General features: G+C 51.8%; 1 protein-coding gene across 2 annotated transcripts in view; it reads right to left on the reverse strand.

Moving 5' to 3' along the window:
• The window catches only part of LOC146432745 (E3 ubiquitin-protein ligase RNF113A-like), a 21,832-nt gene extending 11,782 nt beyond the window's left edge, over nt 1-10,050 (reverse strand). Inside the window, exons 1-2 of one of the 2 annotated variants that reach the window (XM_085070647.1) lie at nt 9,880-10,050; nt 7,969-8,022 (exon numbers count right to left, since the gene is read on the reverse strand). The gene's annotated coding sequence lies outside the window, so the exon portion shown is untranslated. Of the gene's footprint in view, nt 1-7,968; nt 8,141-9,879 lie in introns of those variants that run through there. The other variant, XM_085070648.1, reaches the window with a different exon arrangement.
• Between the last annotated feature and the right edge of the window lie 6,428 nt (nt 10,051-16,478).

The following is a 16,478-nucleotide window of genomic DNA, read 5'->3' on the forward strand; positions in this document are numbered from 1 at the left end:
TCTTTATGGCAAATAAGGATGACCAAAGCTGGGCAAGAAACTGGTGCTATTCCCCAGACAGATATCAGAAATAACTGCTCTTGGACTTTTTTGTTTGGTAGTTATCTCCATGTTATCTTCTTGAGAAGTCTCTAGGACACTTCAGAGGCTTCAGATAAGATTATGGGCAATTACAAAGGGAAGAAAGAGTTCATCTCTTTGGACAAACAATCCAAAGCAAACAAGGTTTAGCAACATCTCTGGGATCACAGGGTTTAAGATCCCTATAACTCCTCCTGACACTGTAAGCCCGAAACAGTTTCCTGGTGTGGCAGTGTCTTATCTGCTCCAACCTCTTGCTCCTGCTGGCCAAGCCCACCAGCCAACCTTTTCAGGGCAACCTACCCACTGTAGGGATAATGTGGTTTCTTCACGTTTTGCCCTTTTTGTGAGCTGTGAGCAGCCATCAGCTGGGAGTGCCAGGTGTACCTGGGGCTCTGTGTGTCCCCAGCACAACCAGCACAAACCCTGCCTGACCCTCTGTGACCCTTGTGCTTTGCAGAGCACCAATACAGTCACTCACCAGCAGATCACTGAATGAGGTGAGTTCTCTGCCTGAGAGGAAATGTCTCCTGCAGAGGAGCTGCTATTCCCAGTATCCCTTTCATTTGCTTTACTGACACTACAGCTCATGCCACACACCTGGTGACACCAAGACAAAAAATGAAAAGAAGGTAAAATTGCTGTGCCCACACAACAAGACCTTTATATAGCCAAGGGGATGAGGTTTTTCACTCCCTTTCTATTTTCCACTTAGGGAGTAAACAGGAAAACCAACCTGGCCCGGTAGCTAACTTGGGAGCACACAGTGTTTTTCTGTGTGCCTCCCCATGATGCTCCCTGCCCTCTCCTGCTGTGCCATGGTCAGCAGGACGCCACTGGGTCCAACACCCTGTGTTGCCTAAATTTCCCTTGGAGGGAGTCAACAGCCTGCTGCCACTCCTGAATGGGAATGGGGACACATGGAGCTCGTGCTGGGTGTGTGGAGTTGGTCTGCATCTGTGCTAATGGTGGGCAAAGCAAAGGCAGGAGTGTGGACATTGCACCACAGCTACTTGCAGGGTGGGCATTTCACCTGCCTGTGCCACTGGGAACGTTTTCCTGTGCCCTTCCCTTAGGGCAGTGTGCCCAAACCTGCTGGGACCTCACTCTACCATGGCACAGGAGGCTGGAGTAGAGCTCTGGAGGTCAGGCTGGGGAGCTGGAGGACAGTTCAATGGACACAGGAACAGACATCAGGAAACTGCAAGAGAGAAGAACATAAGCAGCAGTGCCAGCAACAAATGAATCCCTAAATGTGGTGAGTCCTCAGGCCCTCAGAGATGCAGGAGGTCTTGGAGCCACTCAGCAAGACAGCCCATGTAAAAGCAGTGAGCCCAGCAGAACAAACTCTGGTAGCAATATGATGGCTTAAGTCATGGTCACAAAGCTGGGACAACTAGGAGGGGGAAGTTTCTTCAAATACCAAATAAGAAGGTTGCATAATCACTGCCCAGCTCCTTCAAACTGGGCCTGATCTCCCCCTTCAAAACGAGGATGACTTCCCCTTGCATCAGTTTCCAGCTGAGTGTGTGGCACAGAACAAACTGGGGGTTGTGGCTACATCCACAGGGTGCATTGGGATGGAGGCTGTGGAAGGAGGGTGTCCACCCTCCTGCCAGAGCTCAGCAGCCTTGGGGAAGTTGCACATGCTTGAGGGGGTGGAAGAGCAACTCAAAAAGCATTGTCTGCAAGCCTAATCACAGCAGCCAGCTTTGAATCTCCCTCACTGTGCCCACATGCTGGGAACCAAAGGGCCACAGCTGGGCTATGCCTCCCTCCTTTGGGTACTCTGCTGCCTGATGGGAGGCTGGGCAAGGCACGGTGCTTTACCTCTCCCAGGCCTCCCCTTGGGCCACCTGGGATAGCAGCAGCAAAGCTTCAAGAGGCTTTGTCAACAAGGCTACAGTGAGAGTTTAGGTTTGGCTATTTTTGTCCAAAGGGGCAGCGAAAGCAAGGCAAACAGAGCTGAGGCACAGGCACAAGAGCTCACGGCGTACAAACAGGTGTTTGCCAGTGCAAGGACATCTGTGAGAATGATGCTGGTACCTCTAAGCAGCTGGACACAGGCTCAATTCTGGAATTAGAAGGCCACCCTGGGCAGCACTGCTCATTCCCAGGCACTGTTCATGTGCATGAATCACTGTCCTTCCCTTTAACTCATTAATCACTCACAAATCAATAAAGGCCACATAAGTTTTTCATGTATCAGCCATTAGCATGACCTTGTGTCTATCGCTGCAGAGGGTATGAAATAAAAGCATTTGAGATCAAAGCAATCGGCACTAAATTTGCGCAGCACTGGAGCCGGTGGAGCCTGCTGATTTACAGCCGCTGAGCTCATACCGCCCTTGTTTTGGTTCCCGAGAGCCCTGAGCAGTTACAAAGCCCTTGTTGTCCTCTAGGGACACAGCAGGCAGGAGGCGACTGCTCCAAAAGGATGTTCTTTAGGATTTGTTTATTTCCTTACAAACAGGGACTGCTTTCTTGTCCAGGAGCAAGTGTCTACAGTGCTTTCAGGGATGAGCAGATGCATCTCCTTCTGCAGGCGCTCGCTCTGGTGGGACCACACCCAGAGCTGCTGTGTCTCCCTGCCATGGCACCTGCCCTGCTGCCAGCCTTCACCTGAGCCTGTGGCACTCTGCTGCTGCAGAACAAACACCTCACACAGCCACACCTGCTGCAGAAACACTGTCACTGGGAAAGGGGACCAGAAGGACCAAAGTCATTCACCAGGGATGGGACATGGTAAACTCAGCCTTCCACAAGCCTTGGACCACAGGCTGAAGCTTCCTCCAGCTGTTAAGGCAGCCACAGCAGCCAAACCACCATTTTCTGAATGCATTTATTTCTCTTGGGACTAAGGCACCAAGAGCCGGGCAGTGCTGCTGGCCAATTACCATCACTATTGATCACTTCTGCATCCAGCTTTCTGGGTCAGGCCTGCTCTAATTTTCACAGAGGCAGGCAAAAGGCCAATGAACCGGGAAACCACAGTGCTCAGAGATGCCTCTGGGGCACAGTGACAGGTCAGCCAGGTCCACAAAACCCAAACGCTTTCCAAATGCCATGTGCCAGAGTCAGATATGCTGCTGTCCCCCATGGCCCACTGATGAGTCCACACCAAACCCCTCATCAGCTCATCACAGGCCTCCTAATTACCTCTGGCTAATACTGCAGTCGAGGCCACAGAAATATTTGCCCAAGGAAAGAAAGTGGTTTATTTTTCAGAAAAAACCCATGCCTTTGCACTAAGTATGGAGGTGGGAGGGTGGGTTAGGACACTGCAATGCGAAGCTTGTGTAATAGTCAGAGACATACAACTTGGACCTAAACAGTTTCAAGGTTTCCCAAAGCCTGAAATCAGAAATAACCATGCCTACTGGAGACAGCCCTTAATCAGAGATTGTTTGGGTTTTAATTTAAAATCACCTCCTGTTCGCATTTTCCCAGCTTTGCATGCAGGGACCATATCAGGTCCCACCTACCCAAAGCCTCTCTCATGAATGCTGTGGTCCTGGCAAAGGCACAGGGGCCAGCTGGGCCTTGCAGGGTGGGATTCATCCACCATTCAGCTCCCTACAACGTTGGAATCTACCTGCCTGGCACAACCAAACCACCCTTCTCTGCATCAAAGGCACCCAGCAGGCACTCTCCCCTCACACCCTCCCTGCCGGATGGGGTATCTTCTCACTGTGCCCCTCTGCCTCCCTCCCAGCCTGCCATTCCCAGAGCAATCCCACCGTACAGGCCATTCAGGTTTGCTGCACATATGCAGCCTATGGCAGATTTGGTGCTCAATGGCACACACCTCTCTGGCTCAGCAAGCAAACAGCCCTGCCCCTCTGCTTTGTCCTGCTCTCCCTGCAGCCAGAGATCCCGCAAAGCCTTCAGCAGTCTGAATGTTCATGTCCCAACAGCCCCTGTGGCAGCACCAGGATGGGTTTCTGGGGGTTTTTGGTGCTTGATAGACATCAACTCACAGAAGTAAACACACCCAAGCTGCACTAGCAAAAATTCCCCGAAGATTATATAGGGGATTTTATTCAAGGGTGATTCTAGTTTAATCTTGCAGCTGGGCTTGCTGTAAACCTTTGGACTAGAGCACATAAGAGTCACTCCACCTGCATGGCTGACTACATTAGGATATTGTTATAAAAAATGTTACTTTGACATTTATAATAAAATGTGCATGTTGAATGCTGAAGGATGGCACAGGGCCAGTGCTGGGCAGCCATGGGGGAGGACAAGGTTCCCCTGCCCCTGGCAGTGCAGGTCACCCTGGGACAGGCAGCCCCTGCCCATCTCTGCTGGCACCCAGGTTTGGTGGCACTGGAGGGGATGATGCCCACATGGCTGAACACATGAGCAGTGATTGCTCTGCCCACACTGACACCTCCATTATGGCCACAAAAGGCAAAAGCACAGCCCGTGGTGCTGCAGCCAGGTTCCTGCCCTGCCCCAGCAGCAAACACAGCACCTAGAGCAACACTAACCAGATGAGCTAAGGGGGTTTGTTTGTTCCTCCCTTATGCTGCTTTTTGCTCTTTTTCCCTGCCTTTGGAAATTGCAGATGAGAAGAGTAAATATTGGAAGGTTATCCTTTGTATCTCATGATCAGATCACAAGCTAGCATGTGACTGGGGAGGGAAAAACAAGTCTTTCCAGCAGATGTCAAGGCAGTGAGCCGGCTCTGCTGACTGCTGTACCTTGCTGTCTGCAGCCAAAGTCAATTCCTGGTGCATCCTTGAGGTACAGAACCTCGTGATTCATCAGGGTTTTATTCTAATTAAAGAAAACCCAGATGACTTTCATTTTGGCTTTGCCTATTTAGCAACTCTGAATGCAACGTGTACATGAGGATAAATAGCAGCCTTCAGACACTGTTTTGTAAACAGGCTCCAGCTCAGGAAGAGCAAGAGCAGTCTGGAGCCATCCTGCAAGTCATGTGCTGGGGGACTTAGCAAAAACCTCCCACTGGGCAAAGGGACTGGTCAAACAGGAGCCCAGGTAGCCACCCCATGAGCTGATAGTCTGCAAAATGGCCTGTGAAGGCTGGGATGGGCAGGAAGCAGTTGCTCTAGGGGAGCAGGAAAGCATCTCTCCCTAAGGGATGGGGTCTGGAGCTGCATAAGCTCACTGCCCTCCCTCTTACAGCACACTGGGGTTTGCCCACTACCAGAGGCTGAGCCCGGGTGCTGCCCATGCCTTGGCACCCATGGGAGCTGGTGGGGAGCTGGGGGCTCTTCCCCACACCAGCACCAGGGTGATCAGTGGCGATCCCAAATCGCGCAGCCTTGATCCCACCACGGCCCCTGTCACATGATGGGTCAGCAGTTCGTGGGAAGTCAAAGGCTGAAAGCTTAAAAAAAAACAAGTTACTTTAGCCAGCTCCTTCCCCACAGGAAATAAGAATTGGAGCTGAGCTTTAGCAATTTGGGTTTGACCAGATTTATCTCGCCTGGGGCTCGGGGTAGGTTTGTCTCGCCAAGCTCCTGACCGAGCATCCAGCCACAAAACCCAGCAGGGAAAGGACTAGGAGAAGGGCAGGAAGGGCAGAGGCAGGCAGGTGATGAGCAAAGGGGGTGGCTGTAGCTCTCCTGGAGCCACACATTGGGACAACTCTGCGTGGTGAAGAAAGTCTCTCACAGAGCTTCCCATCCCCATGAGGCTGACACAAGGAGCCAGCACACCAGATATTCCCACGGTCGCTGTCCTCGTGCCCCGGCTCAGCCAGAAAAGCTGGTCCCAGTGTATGGGACCGGACAGTGGGACAAGGAAAGGCTTTTGCCCTTCCTTTGCCCAGGCTCCATGGACAATCAGAAGCTATTTTTAACCTGGCTCTTTCTTTTCCCCTGCAGAGGCGCTTGAATGGCTTTTCCCTCGCTCACGGAAGCACAGGGAGCACGGACGTCGTCTCTCATTGTGATGGGAAAGGTTATCGGGTACGAAACAAAAGTGAAATCATCCACTGGCATTCCTGGGACCAAAATAGCTGCCTGCTTCCAGCACTGACGTTATCACAGAGGAAGGAAGGCTCCGGATACAGGCTGTCCCGCTCCAGGGCTCACGTACTGACCCTGCAGCAAGCCAGCACCAGGGCTGCCTGTGAGCAGAAGCAAAATGAGGCACTCTTGCCACAGCTGATTAAAGCTAACTTAGTGCATGACGTCCCAAAATTGCCATCACTGCCAAGCAGCCACAGAGGGACAAGCATCACTCAGTGACAGCCCAGCAAAGAAGATCATCTGCCTCGTGTTAATGTTCAAGGCAAGAGCCCTCCTAGGGACAGCACAGAGTGGGGAGAGCTGTGGCAGATGGACACTCCTAACAGGGGACTCTGAGCTGCTGGCCCTGCTGCTGCCAGCCTGGGGGCTGTGATGCCCTGCCTGCAGAACAGGGCCTGCACAGGGACAGGGTCAGCAAAGGCAAGGCTTGCCTATCAGTTCACTAAAAGCATCTTTGCTCTTGCACTTATCTGGGCTTTTTTGTTGTTGTTTTTTTCTCTTGCACAAACAGATTAAATCCAAGGACCGGCACAGCCACCAAGCCAAGTGTATCCGTCAGGCCTGTCTCGACAGAGGCACTTAGGCGTTTCTCAACCGACACTTGTCACACAACAGTGGCTTTCTGAAAGCAGAGGCTGCTGTCAGCCCACCGGGCTCTGCCATGGGGCTGCCCCGTGTCACCCTGAGCCAGCAGCATGTCCCTGTCCAACTGCAGCACTGCCCCTGTCCCCTCCTTGCCTCCTGCCTTTCTGCAGCCACCCCCATCAGGCCTTTGGAAAATGGCCAGGAAAGCACCCAGGTTCAGGGGATCCCTGCTGCCACTGCTTTCAAGAATCTCCTGCCCCTCCTGCTATGGGAAACACAACCAACTGGAAAGTCCTTGTTTCAGTTTCTCTTCTCAAGGCAGAACTGTGCAGGCACAGCCCCAGGCTGGCCCATTTCTAGCAGCACTCTGTGAGAGGACCTGGAAGGGTGGATTGCAGGGAGATTCCAGCAACAATTGGTGCTCTCAGTCCTTGTCACCATCTGCAGCTAAGCCAAAAGCCTGGGAAAGGCCTGCAAGGGCAGGCCAGGAGGGCTGTGGGTGCTTTGCAGATGGAGAAGGCAGGGACATGCAGGAGATCCAGCAGAGCGCAGTGGAGATGGGAGAATGGGAGCAGGATTTGGGGAACCCAAATGTGCTGAGCAGCCTTCTGTGAAGCCCTTGGGACTTCCAGTCTGGAAGAGGAGCTCATGTACTGGGCATGTGGCCTAAGAGGTAAACCTCCTCCAAAGCACAGAGACTTCAGAGTTTAATACCTCCATGTGAGAGCACTGTCAGGAGCAAGAGTGAGTCATGGCAGTGCTGATGCTGAGAACCAAGGAACATGAAAATTAGGGGTAAATTTTACTTCCCTGAACACACAGTAGAGCATTTACCAAGATTGTCCAAGGCGTTTTCCCAATAAGCTGAGCACTCCACTGCCTGCCAAACCCAGATTCTTCTCAGAGATTTAAAACTCTTCCTCATTTGAATTGCAGTAATGAACTAATACTTTTGAGTGCCTCCAGCTGCCAGCAGCTGCCTTAGATTTAATTGCACCCAGGAGCCTTTCCCAGGAGCTGCAGAACCATCCAGCCCAGCCCAGGCAGCAGGAGCAGCCCATGGATACTGCAGATGCTGGTTCATGCAGACCCAAGCAGCTCAGGAAACACGAGCTAGGGCTGTCTGTATGGACTCCAGCAGGGATGGCAGAGCCACCAGCTCATGCTCCAGTGTGGCTTTCCTGGCTTTGTTGACGGGTAAAGCTTTATCACTGTTAAAACACTGTTTGTTGCTGTGACTTTTCCCCCCCTTCTTAAATGTCAACTTGAAAAGAAAAATTCGGGAAAGGTCACTTACCAGAGAGGCTGGCACAGCTCCAGTCACTTGGATAAACACGTGTAGGGTCAGCTGCTTCGAGAGGGGATTTTAAACCAGTTATTTACCTGGCTGAACAAGTGTTGTGTTTCTGCACAAGGGCGAGACTTTATGTACCTTGCAGGAGGCAATCAGTCTCCTCACCACCCATCCATTGCTGCTGGGATTGTTAACTGTTTGGGATACCCGGGGAGAGAAGATGCTTAGCTCAGGATACCAAATTTGCTATTTGAAGGGGGCATGAGCACCCATGAAAGCTTACCCTGAGGGAACTGGGACACTGCTAGCCTGACACTACGGAGAGCTACTCAGCTGCATCCTCACTGGACCCCTTCCTGAGGTGGAACCCGCTGGGGCTGCTCTGCACCCTGCATGGCATGGGGCTGGTCACCCTTGGTTCTTCAGGCCTGTTGGGTCATTAATTCTGGGCTGGAAGCAAAGTGCCAGAGACCCTGTTAGAGAGGAGCAGCATTATCCACACACAGATGAATGCAGAGCAGGTCCAGAGCAAGGTGCACTGGGACCCATTCTCATGGCAGCACGAGCAGACACCTAGTTCTCCCTTCCCTCCTGCTTCCCAGGTGGTAAAGAAGGATAACCCAGACATCCCTGCAAACTACAGCTCCATCAGAAAAATCCCCAGCTCCCCAAAGGCACAGGTGGCAAGGGGCTGCTTTCGCAATGCTGTCAGCAGGTGTGCTGATAAGGAGCAGTCCCTACAGGCACAGCCCTGTGGTGCCCTTTAGCTGCTGCCTCTGCACTTCATCTCTGCAGGTACTTTTGCCTCTCACCTGGTGAGTTTCCACCCCACTGCTGAATGTGCTGACTGCAGCCAAGTCAAGGGTTTGACTGAAATAATAAACCACTTGTCTCCCTGTCCCAGCCTTCCCCATGGCTTCTCAACAAGGGAAACCAGAATTCTGTTGAACAAAGTCCGTTGATTTTTGCCCTTGTTTGTATTTATGATTTGCCCTGAGTGCTCCATAGCTCAGTAGCCCCCAAACCAGCACACAGACCAGAGCACTCCCCATCACTCCACCAGCTAGAGGAGTCTGCTGCAAACTGGTCTTCCAAACCACACTTGGTTGATCAAGGTCCTGCCTGAGAGGGGCATCATCTCCATTCCCTCAGCATCCTCTCCCTGCTCAGCATCTTTCTGGCACCCAACTGCAAGTGCCTGGGTGAGACCATCACCTCCACAAGCTGGGAAAGCTGGAGCCTCTTCAGAGGACTGGCACTAATGCCACAGCAGGGAGGGAATGGCTTTGTAAATGCCTGCTTCATGGTCAAGCCCTGTGGCCACACTTGCTGAGCAACTTCCCGGCAGCAGCCCCAGTTTCAGTGGGGAGGAGAGCTAGCTCCTGCCAGACCTTCAGCAGCCCCAGCTCATTCTCCAGAGAGATCAAGCCACGGTGCATGCCGAGCCAGACCGAGGGATTTGGCATAAGAACTGTTCCCACAGCAAAACAGGCACTCACTGTCTGTGATCAAGTTTAGCTTTGTTGACTGCTCACTCCCCAATAAAAGCTGAGCACACAGCCTTACTCAGGACAACTCCTAGGCTGCAGGCACCTGAAGGCTTGTGTTGACCTTGTAAGGAAACCAGTGCCAGCCATGGATCTCACCAGTGTCAGCCCCATCCCAAACACCCAAGGCTGCTGGAACCTAACACTCCCATTACTGCCTACAATGCACAGCTCTGTGGCCTCCAGCAGCCACGCGAAGGGGACACAGCCACAGCCCTGCAAGGTCAAAGGCACGAGGGCTCTGCTCAGTGGGAAACCACCACCATGATCCTGTCAGAAGTTCAGCTAGACAGAACTGTCAGCAGTGGGAAAAGGGCAGCTGCTGGTCCTGCCAGTAAAAGCAAAAAAAAAGGAGAAATCAGCCCACCACAGCTTCCGATCGGATGTGACAGCGCTGTCTGAGGTCCTCAGCAAACCAAGTCTGTGTTGCAAGCGCAGCAGGAGACCCAGGAGCTCCCGAGTGAGGGGAAGTGGAGAGCTCCAGGGGTGTGGGGAGGGGAGCCACCTAAAGCACTCCTGAATCTGCACTGACCCGCAGGCAGCTCTCCGCGCCTGCTCACACACACCTTGGGAAGCAGCCCAGGTCCCGGTTGCATGTGTGCCACAGCCCTGTTAATGCTCATGTCCCGTCCTGGCAGCCTTCCCCGAGCAGGGGGTGGGTTTTTCCAAGAAAACCAGAGACAGATTGTTCCGTATAGCTGGGGAAACTAAGAGCCTCTAGCATCCCTGTGCTGGCCAGGGAAGATGGCTGCAGGCAGCCTGTTCCCAAACAGAGCGAAGCGTTCCCACCAGGCCCCCCACGCCCTTGGAATAATTCAGCTTTTGTGGAATCCAGTCACTTTAAAAAAAAAGCAAAAACAACACAGAAAACCCTTCCCCAGGCTTGCAGCAATATTTTGTCTGTAAATAATCTAGAGAGCAAGGTCACATTCCCAAGTGAGCACAGTGTGGGGAGGATGGGTGGGGGGCAGAGGGGGATGTGGAACAGGGAATGCACAACCCCCAGCCCCGGGCACTGCAGGGCTGGGGACCAGGGGAGAGCAGGGAAAGGGGGCTGGGGGAGGAGGCAGAGCAGAAAAAGGCTCCAGCAGTAAGAGGCAAGATGATTTCACCTTTCTTTCGCCAGCTGTCCCTGAAGCAGGGACAAACACCTCCATCCTCCCACAATTCAGCACATCCTGCAGCTGGCAGGATGGCAGAGCCGTGCAGGGCTCAGCCTGCCCTGCCTCTGCTTCATGGAGATGGTGGCAGTACGGGGCATGGGCATGAGCTGCCCTGCTCACCTGGGAGCATCCTGCACCTCTGGTGCCTTGCTGCAATGATGGAGCCACCAGCAGTCCCAGGGCAGCTGTGGCTGTCCCACCTCGGTGCTCCCTGCAGGCACAGCACAGATGTGCCAACCCTGGCACCCCTGGCACTCGCTGAGTTTGTGCCAAAGGCACTCGAGTCTGGGTTTTCTGGATTGCTGCTGGAGTGGGCTGTTGGTGAGCTCATTTTTGAGCTCAAACAGTGCCACAGCACCCAGCTTCACCCTGCCCAAGGGCAGCTCCCTGGGAGAACGGGGATGTGGCTGTCACCCGGCTCAGTGCTGCCAGCTTGGGCAGTTCAAAGCCCTTTGCCAGCCGTGCAGGGGCACTCTGGGAAACCACCCACAGCCTGGATCAAGCATGGAGCAGATGGTAGAACAAACAGCACCGGGATTTCTGTTTCACATAATCTTTTGCCCTGCTCACTCCCACGCTTAACCTTTTCCTCCCATGGAGAAAGGCCTTCACTTGGAAAAAGTGACCAGAAAACCTGGAAAGGTTTCAGAGTGGCAGGTGTTCTGCTCTGAACATCACCAAGGGCAATACACAAGACCCCAGAGGATTTTTCTTTTCTTTAAAAACACAGGCAAGATTTGTGCTACTTTGCACATTTTTCAAAAGAGGTTATGAGTAATTAATTTTTTTTTTCTTTTTCTGGATCAGGAGAAGGGCCACGCTGCTATGGCAGAGAGCTGCCTACAGGACTGGCAGTGAGAACACTTAATGATGGTGGGCTCTTCATGCCACAGCTGTGAGTGACCTGTGCTGAGCAGCAGCCCCAGCAGGAGGGGTACTCAAGCTGGGACTGCCAATCAGGTACTGCAGATATATGTCCTTCAGGGCACATTGGGGTTTGGGGGAAAAAAAAGGAAAAAAAAAAAAAAAGAGGAAAATATTTAAGCCTTGCACATTTTACAGACTATTCAGAGCCAGAAAGCTCACAGGGTTTTGTGGAGTTTTGGGATGGACACCACTTACTGACTGGCTGACTGCAGCTCAAGGCTTCCACAGCAGGCAGTGGCTGTGCAACAACCCCACACCTCTGTCACAGGGGCACTGTCACAGCCTGTCACAGCCCAGTGGTGCCACTTCCCATGGGGCAGTGTGAGGATCCAGCCCAGCCTGGGCAGAAATCCAGCCCCTCCTTGGCAGCACTGGCACCTGCCTGGAAACACCACCAATCCAGCTTGGGTACGAAATGCTCAGGGAACCTCATCACTTGTAGGCTCCCTGTGTAATTAGGTTCCACATTTCAATCTCTGCTGGATATCAGGAAACAAGCATTTGCCTTGCCTGTCAAGCACCATCAGCTCTCAGCTGCGCTGATCATGCCACCACCGTTTTACAAGGTTGTTTTACACACCACTGGTGGAATTTGTTCTCACTCATGCATCATAATCATTAGACAGTCATTGAACCACCACCCACCTGGTATGGCCACTCCTTCACAGGTCTGTGCTTGGCACCAAGAAGCAGCCATGCCCATGCTGCCAGGTGCATCCCTGCAGGGCCAGGCTTGCAGCAGGCAGGCTACTGGGACCTCTGGGGACACATCCTCTGTCCAAGGAGAGGGTGGAGAGCCCCAGGCTGCTGGGGGCACAGTGCAGCCATGTCCAGCCAGAGGAGCAGGAGGGTCCAGCCTGTGTGCCAGGAGCTTGGGTGATGAGTGAGCTTTTGCTGGCACTTCCCAGAGAGAGAGGAGTTAACACTGTCTGTCCTGCACCAACTCCTCACCATGGCTCTGCCTGTATTTTAGGAGTTCCCCATGAGCTCATCATGAAGTTTCACAATTAACATTTCAAAATTAATTACAACAGCCTGGGATTCTCCTGAAGACAGTAATAGCTACAAGGAAGAAGCCAACCAGCCATTAGCTAGGACACTACAAACAGTGCTCTCTCCCCAGCCTTTGATGAAGCTAAGTGGTTTTGCCCTTTTACTATTATGCATTGCAAATTAAAAGTGCCAGCAAGAACTGCTGGCTTTGGTGTCAGGCTGCAGAGCAGGCTGCCCAGAGCAGAGGTCCAGCTGCCATGTCCAGGCCCCCTGAGGTGCAATGCAGCCCAGACATCTCCCCTGTGCTTAGACTGAACCAGGCCACCCTTCCCCACACACCCTCTTAAGGGTATAAGCCACATTTGATAACAAAAAAGACAGTACCAGATGCTGTAAGCAGGGTGTGGGGCTCCTGCTGTTACTCACCATGTGCTGAGTTGTTCAGAGACAAACAAAAGAGCAGGTTGGGTCACACACAAGAACTCCCTCAAGTGAACTGTAGCCACAGGTCAGAATCATTAAAGGGATTAAATCCAGAAAGCACAAACGTTCTGCAGTGCCTACAGTGGCTCCCTGCACACAGGCTTTTCCAATGCCCTGCCCTGCCATCTCTCACTACCGACCACCACATATTCACTCATCCTGATGGCTGGAATGGCCCCAGTTAAAGCAGTCATTTTAATAGGTTTAATTCTTAACTAAAAGAAATGTGCAACATACACCAGCTTGGGTGAATAACCAGAAACCATGAGATTGCCAATGGGCAAGTACCAGTTCCATGCTGTAGTGCTAGAAACTTACCACAGGCTGAGCAGGAACACACAGCCTGTTTGAAAAGAGTCCTCTGACAGGGAACACCAGGTCCTCTCTTCCACATCTCATTTGAATTAAACAAATAGACCAAGCCCAGGCATAGAAAAAATCCAACAAAGTGTTCTCGTTAGTTCAGCACAGAGTTGATTTTTAGACTTCCTGCATTTGACTTCAAGTAAATCGGGATTTTATGTTTTTATTTTTGACTGTTCTCCTTTGAAAACTTCAGTTAGTGACAGGATAATTGTTAACAGTTTGAAGATAATATTTAAAAGTGCTGCTAATAATGGCAGCATTTAAGAAGGAATTACACTGCCACTTTTTAAACCTGAAAGCAAGTAATTTCCCAGCTGTGCCTGCTCTCCCAACACAGCATTTTGTCCTGGCAAGGACAACCCAGCTCGAGTCTGGTACAGAAAGCAGCCAGAGAAACAGAAGTGAAACCCAGGTTTGTTTTCATTGTCTAAACGGAATGAGCACAAGAAGTGGAATTATGTGAATAAACGCCATGCACTTGACCTTTTTTCTTTCCAGTGATTCTCTGGGGGTTTTTTTGGCTGTCCAATTGCTAAGTCATTTGTTACAGGGCTCTCCTGTCCTACCAGGCTTGGGTACCACCCTGCAGGTCAGTGTGCATGGGCAGAAAAGGACACAGCACCAGCACCAATTCCACCAGCACAACATGCCAGACCAGATTTTTTGCATACCACAGCAAAGCAGTTCACTAACTGCCATGTAACACCATTCTGCAACTCACATTTTTTGAGCTCAAACAGTGCCTCATTTTTTCCAAGTCAAAAAGAAACCCACTGGCTAATTCAGTGCTCTTAAGAAGCCTGATGAGTAAATTGCTTTTTCCTTTAATGAGTAGCTGGGCTGCTGCAACAGCACTGCAACCTTGGCCTGTGGTTAGAATGGATGCCCCTTCAGAAGGGAACTGGGTAGGGAGCAGGTGCAGAGCCAGCAGGTAACACTGACAGCTCCAGTGAGACCATTGTGAGCATCACTATAAAGTGGGAACATCACCTTCCCCACCCTCAGCCCTGCAAAGAGCTTCAGACACAGCACAGCAAAAGACAAAACTGGTATGAGCAACCAGGCGATGGAAGAGCCCAGCCAGCACCTTCACTCCTCTTTTCCCTCAAATACAAGACCCTGCCAGCACACAGTGCCTTGAAGCAACCCAGGATTCTGCAGGCATAGGCACGCTGGAGCTCCAGCAGGACCTGCAGCAATTGCCATGGGCTAATCTTCAGATAGGATGAACCTGCTGCATCCATCATGTGCCCAGGGAGTACAACAGTGCTGGAGAACCAAAAGCTGCCATCAGGATTAGACACAGCCTTGTACTGAAACACCACCTACTCCCCTTCTGCATTTAAAGGAAGGAACAGCAGCATCTTGCTTCCCTTTTATGAGGCAGAAAAGCGGATGAGCACCAGTTTTCAATTGAAAAATACATTACTTCATTGAGACAAACCGTCAGGCTGAAACAGAAAAATTTTTTTAAAATCAGAAGTCATGAAAACATGCATTGGTCTAAACTGCCCTGAAAGCAATGTGGCTTCAGTGATTTGAGTCCTGCTCTTTAATCCTACATTCCCATGTCAGCAGAGAGAAGCTCAGGGAGCATGGCTCTGGCTGGGACAGGCAGTTAGCCCCATGTGCCGGGCTCCAGCAGCCTGGGCTGTGCCCCTGCTCTCAGGGCACTGAGCACAGGCTCCCAGCAGAGACCAGAGCAGCCTGGCCCAGGCAGTATGGCCACTCACTGCAGAGCTGCACTGCAGCCTCCTGACTCAGCCTGGCACCTTTCCTGGCTATTAGAAAACCCACCCCCAGCTTCTCCCAGGCTGAGAAAAAGAGTGGCAGATGCTCTTCAACCTGCAGTTTGGAAAGGGTCAAGTTTACATCAAAAGCTGATGTGACTTTGTTAAAGGACATTTCCAGGCTGGATTTGTTGGTTTGGTTTTTTTCCCACTTTTCCAGAGCACACTGTAAAAGCCAGCATAATATCCTCTTTCCTATTGTTTTTGTGGGGCCTGCCAGATCAGATTACACTGAAAATCAAGATACAGATATTTTATCTTTGTTCTGTTTGGCACAGGAGAGACATTTGACCTCTGCTTAGCGTATTTCTTGCCCTGTCGTTTCCCATGCTTTTCATCACATATTCCCATAAGCATCCCACACTTTAGAAACTACTTTCACTTCCCAGCACCAATCAGCTCACTCCCACTGTAGACAAAGTTTCGGGCACTGCAGCCTCCTGGATGACTGGATACAATGCCCAGAGCATTCAGCTGCCACAGGCAGTCATCCCTGTAGGAACTTGAGAGAGGAACTGAGCACAGCTCTGCACCTTGGACTCTTAATCCTTTTGCTGAGAGGAGGCAAGCTGGAGTTTAGAGAACTGGAAGTTGGAGAACAAGCAGACATTTATTCAGAGCCAGCAGCATGAGGGGGAGGACCACCAGCTCCTTCCTGCCTCTGCGGGACTTACCGTCCCTGAATGTCCCCTTTTGTCCTTCTCCCCACATCTGTGGCCAGCCAGCACAACACTGCTCTGTCCAGCACGAGGCCACGGCCACTGCACGCCTGCCCCAGGGCCTGGTGGCCAGCAGAAGGAGAAGCAGGGTGGCCACTGCCAGCCACAGTGATGCTGGCCTGGCTGCCAGGCTGAGCTTTCCCGAGAGGAAGTTGGCTGCCCACTGGGTGCTCTTCCCACCAAGGGGGACCTTCTCAAAGGGCAGGGCCCACAGGCAGCCAGGGAGGAGGCTGAACAACAGGCTTGCAGCATTTAACAGGCATCAGAGCCCACAGCTTGGACACAGAGGCATGATACCATTTTTTTTAAAAGAGTAAAGCCCTACACCCTCTAAGATTACAGCTGCTCCGTATGACTAATCCAAAAGGTTGAACTTCACCAACCCATTGCACAGCTGTCATCATAACATGTATCAGAAACTCCAGTTTCAGTAAAAAAAGCATCCATGTGTGAGAGAGAGAGGCAGCAGCAAGTCTTGGCAGGGACGAAACAAGAGCTCTGTCACTCTCTACAAGTGGAAGCAGC

The sequence above is a fragment of the Lichenostomus cassidix genome, chromosome 10, assembly GCF_008360975.1.
Source record: "Lichenostomus cassidix isolate B80296 chromosome 10, HeHo_3.0, whole genome shotgun sequence".
In the NCBI taxonomy this organism is placed as follows: Eukaryota; Metazoa; Chordata; class Aves; order Passeriformes; family Meliphagidae; genus Lichenostomus; species Lichenostomus cassidix.